We start from the raw sequence: 5,452 nt of genomic DNA, 5'->3' as shown, positions 1-5,452 counted from the left end.
CTCGCCGTCCCAGGGTCCTCCGAGGGGTGGTCCATCGATCTTCGGGACTGCATTTCCCATAAGCCTGCGGGGCTACGCTGTAGGGACTCTCAGTAAAGTCTTCACCTTGTTTAACTGGTCGGAGGATCGCTGACCGAGATAATCCCTTGGCCCAGAGTGTTCGTTTTCCCCAGTACGGATTAAGGGTTACAACCACTACCGCCCCCAAATAGAAAACCTTGGTTTTTAAAGATGACACCAGTAATCTCTGATAACTCTACTTAAATTAGAGAATATGTATAAAATATGTTACCCATAAGCTCACGTTTCAAAGATAGCTGTAGATGACAGTAAGTTCACACCTTTCTGATATTTTAAAAAAATAAAATTGCCTATAAAGATAGTGCTGCAACTAGTTTTTTTTTTCTTCAAGTTTTAGGGTCACAGCAAAATTTGAGGAGAAAGTACACAGAGTCCCAATATACCACCTGCCCCTCAACACATGCATGGCCTCCGGCACTATCAACATCCAGTACCAGAGTTTAAAGATGTTTGCTGAGTCGAATTGTGAGCTGACATATCCCCCAAGGTCCATAGTGTACATTAAGTTTCACTTTTGGTGTGGTGCATTCTATGGGTTTTGACAAATAATGACATGAATCCACCACTGTGGTATCACACATAATAGTTTCACTGCACACAAAATCCCCTGTGCTCCATCTGTTCATCTCTCCCTCCCTCTCCCTGACTCCCTGGAAACCAATGATCTTCTTTACTGTCCCCTAGTTTTGCCTTTTCCTGAATGTCATATTGTTGGAATCTTTCGGCGTATAGCCTTTTCAGATTGGTTTCTTTCACTTAATAATATGCATTTAAAGTTCCTCCATGTCTTTTCATGGCTTTATAGCTCATTTCTTTTTACCACTAAATAGTATTCCATTGTCTGAATGTACCACTGTTTATTTATCCATTCATCTATTGAAGGACATCTTGGTTGTTTCCAAGTTTTGACAGTTATGAATAAAGCTGCTATAAGCATACCTATGCAGTATTTTGTGTGGACATGTTTCTCATTTGTGTCAATACCAGGGAGCAAAATTGTTAAATTGTAAGGTGAGAATATGTTTAGTTTTGTAAGAAACTGCCAAACTGTCTTCCAAAGTGGTTGAACTATTTTGCATTCCCACCAGCAGTGAATGAGAGATCCTGTTGCTCCACATCCTTGTCAGCATTCGGTATTGTTGGTGTTGTGGATTTGGGCCATTCTAATAGGTGGAGTGGTAGCAACTAGCTTTTAATTAAAACAACATGTAGTCTCAAAAACGTACATCAATGGGCCAAATTTGGGTCTGTATGCCTGCACACAGTAAAGCCAATCTACTGACACCTGGTTGTAGTGAAGGAAAATGCAGTGTTTATTGCAGGGCCAAGCAAGGAGTACCCACAGCTAATGCTCACAAGAGTTGAATTCCTTGATGCCTTTCTGGGAAAGGTTTTAAAACACGAGGTGAGGGAGAGGATTGTGGGGTCTGTGATCAGCTCGAAGACATTTTTTCTGACTGATTTGTGTGAGGTAATTAGGAGTCAACATCATCAACCGGGTTTCAACTAGTCTGGGATCAAAGTGCTTGTGGTCAACATGTAGCTAACTTCGTCCACCTGGTGGTGGTTTCAGGATTAGCGAAATAGCTCAAGGATATGGTTCAAAATATTATCTTTCACTCTTGAGGAGAAACTAAAGATACTTGACTTTGTTTAATGCCTCAACTATTATTATTTTGTCTCGCTTGCTTGTCCTGTTTTCCTTTGGTTTTGTATTTCCTCAGATTAAATTTGCTCCTTGTAAACTGGACAGCAGCATGTAAATCAATGAAGCTAGAACACTCCCTTACACCATACACACAAAAAAACCTCAAAATAGATCAAAGACTTATACATAAAACAAGATACAATAAACCTCCTAGAAGAAAATACAGGCAAAACATTATCTCACATACATCTCAAAAATGTTCTCCTAGGGCAGTCTACCCAAGCAATAGAAATAAAAGCAAGAATAAACAAATGGGAGCTAATTAAACTTACAAGCTTCTGCACAGCAAAGGAAACCATAAGTAAAACAAAACGACAACATACGAAATGGGAGAAAATTTTTGCAAATGAAACTGACAAAGGCTTGATCTCCAGAATATATAAGCAGCTCATACGACTTAATAAGAAAAAAAACAAACAACCCAATCCAAAAATGGGCAGAAGACCTAAACAAGCAATTCTCCAAGAAAGAAATACAAATGATCAATAGAAACATGAAAAAATGCTCAATATCACTAATTATCAGAGAAATGCAAATCAAAACTACAATGAGGTATCACCTCACACCAGTCAGAATGGCCATCATTCAAAAGTCCACAAATGACATATGCTGGAGAGGCTGTGGAGAAAAGGGAACCCTCCTACACTGCTGGTGGGAATGCAGTTTGGTGCAGCCACTGTGGAAAACAGTATGGAGATTCCTCAAAAGACTAGGAATAGACTTACCATATGACCCAGGAATCCCGCTCCTGGGCACATATCCAGAAGGAACCCTACTTCAGGATGACACCTGCATCCCAATGTTCATAGCAGCACTATTTACAATAGCCAAGACATGGAAACAGCCTAAATGTCCATCAACAGATGACTGAATAAAAAAGAAGTGGTATATTTATACAATGGAATACTACTCAGCCATAAAAGCCGACAACATAACACCATTTGCAGCAACATGGATGTTCCTGGAGAATGTCATTCTAAGTGAAGTAAGCCAGAAAGAGAAAGAAAAATACCATATGAGATTGCTCATATGTGGAATTTAAAAAACAAAACAAAACAAAACAGAAACAGACTCATAGACATAGAATACAAATTTGTGGTTGCCAAGGGGATGGGCAGTGGGAAGGGACAGACGGGAATTTCAAAATGTAGAATAGATAAACAAGATTATACTGTATAGCACAGGGAAATATATACAAGATCCTGTGGTTGCTCACAGTGAAAAAAAATGTGACAATGAACGTATGTATGTTGGTGTATAACTGAAAAATTGTGCTTTACACTGGAATTTGATACAACATTGTAAAATGACTATAACTCAAAAAAAAATTGCTCTTTGTAACTTGGGGAAGGCCCAGGAGGCTAAAATTTGTACAAACAAGAGGCAGGTAGAGGACATGGGCAGCGGGTGGGGGGTTCTGTCCTGGGAAGGCCCCACAGGGCCCTGCTCAATTATAGTACTTGTACACCAGTGTTCATAGCAGCATTCTTTGTAACAGCCAAAAGATGGAAGAAACCCAAGTGACCATCAACAGAAGAATGGATAAATAAAATGTGGTATATACACATAATGGAATATTATTCAGCAAAAAAGAGAATGAAGTTCTGATACATGCTACAACATGGATGAACCTTGAAGCTATACTAAGTGAAATAAGCCAGACACAAAAAGACAAATATTGAATGATTCCACTTACATAAGGTATCTAGAATAGATAAGTTCATAGAGAGAAAACAGAACAGAGATTACTGGGGACTAGGGGGAGAGAGGCATGGGAGTTATTACTCAAAAGTTTCTGTTTGGGAAGATGAAGAAGTTCCGAAAAGAGATAGTGATGATGGCTAAACAGTATTATGAATATGCTTAACACCACTGAATTGCACACTTAAAAATGGTTAAAATCATAAATTTCATATTATGTATATTTTACCAGAATTTTAAAAAATAAAAAACTGAATTGAAGTCATTGTTGTGTAACTTTGTAAACTACTAAAAATCAAAGTCTAAGCAAGGTATTTTTGTTATTTATTGTTTGCACTGTTTTGATAATTTTGTTTGATGGAATAATTCCATATTTCACCAGAAAGAAAAATAGAATACTCAGGATTTTTTTTAAACATATCAATAACTATTAGATATAAAAATGCATTACAAAGGTAAAACAATGAAATTTTTTAGTACTGGCTACAGAAAAAAAAAACAACTGAAGAGTATATATTAATTTAGTGTCTACGTTCACAGCATGCGTGAAACACTGGAGTTTTCCACAATCCTTCTTGAGCAACTAATTAACAATTTGGAGGAAAAAAAAGTTAGATTTTTGAACAGGCTAATTTTTTAATAGACTGTCTATTAGAACAAGTAAGTATAAGCTTGTTCTTCATGATTTAAATTTTAAAGTGAAAGTATCAAAGTAGTTATAGAGAAATGATAAGGGAATGTTTTTCATATTCTTTGGGTAAGAAGGTATGAATTCAAAGGCAGAAATCATAAAGGAAATAATTGACAAATTCAATAGAGAAAATTAAACTCTGAAAAAACAATGTTGTAAACAAACTTAAAGACAAATAAGCTGGGAAAATAAATGTGGTATATGTATGAAAGAAACAGGGTAGTCTTAATTTATAAACCTCTCTTACAAGTTACTTTAATCCAAACAAGAAAAATAAGCTAAAGACATAAACAGCCAATCAAAGAGGAAATACACAGAAAAATAAATTTATCAAAAATGTTTTCTCTCCCCCAGCCAAAAGCAAAGAAAAGCAATGTAATAACATATAATATCATTTTGACCTATAAGTTTGGCCAGTGCTCAAAGGAGTAATGATACCCAGGGTTGTAACAACTTGGAAATTTTTTTTTTTACAGTTCTGGTAGGATTATAATACAAAAAAAATCTTTCTGAATGCCTCATGATATCAAAACTTAACACTTTCAAATGATTATAGCTTTTAATGTTGCACAATGATATATACACAAGAACGTTCTCACATTGCAGCTTATATTTGCAAAATACAGGAAACAATCTAAAACTCTTTCAATAGCCATAAGTAAAATAAATTGTGATATGTAAATGGAATTTAGGAAGATGTTGAAAATGATAACATATACTATTTCCATAGGGGAGGTATCTAATGCATAGAGAAATAAAAAATATATAGATCACACAACAGTATATAGAGTGTGATACTATTTCTGCAAAAATTCTGCACATTTAAAAAAGACTAACTACTGAAATGTACAAAAAGGAACACACACAATACACACACCCTCCCCCCAATAAACACACACAATATAAATTCCCTTCTGCCATATGCATAACATAGAGTACTGTGTGTGTGGCATGTTTCTGAGGACCTGGTAAAATTCAAAACCACATTATTTTCTATTAATTTCCTCTTAGGAATAAAGGAAAAGTGTAGAGGATTTTTTTGAAAAACATATTGCATATTTTTGTTTAAATGTTGCTTTTAATTTTTTTGACCTTCCACTACGGTTTCACACTCTTCTCAGTCAACTACCCAGCATAACCTAGTAGCTGTTTGATTTTCTGAGCATGTTGTAATACCCACTTCTGTTCCAGTAAGCACTGGTACCAACAGTAAGTATATGCTTGGATGGCACTGCTGTCGGATGACAGTTTAAAGCCGATTAAATGTCCCA

The sequence above is a fragment of the Vicugna pacos genome, chromosome 9, assembly GCF_048564905.1.
Source record: "Vicugna pacos chromosome 9, VicPac4, whole genome shotgun sequence".
In the NCBI taxonomy this organism is placed as follows: domain Eukaryota; kingdom Metazoa; phylum Chordata; class Mammalia; order Artiodactyla; family Camelidae; genus Vicugna; species Vicugna pacos.
Note: the sequence above shows the minus strand (reverse complement) of the source record.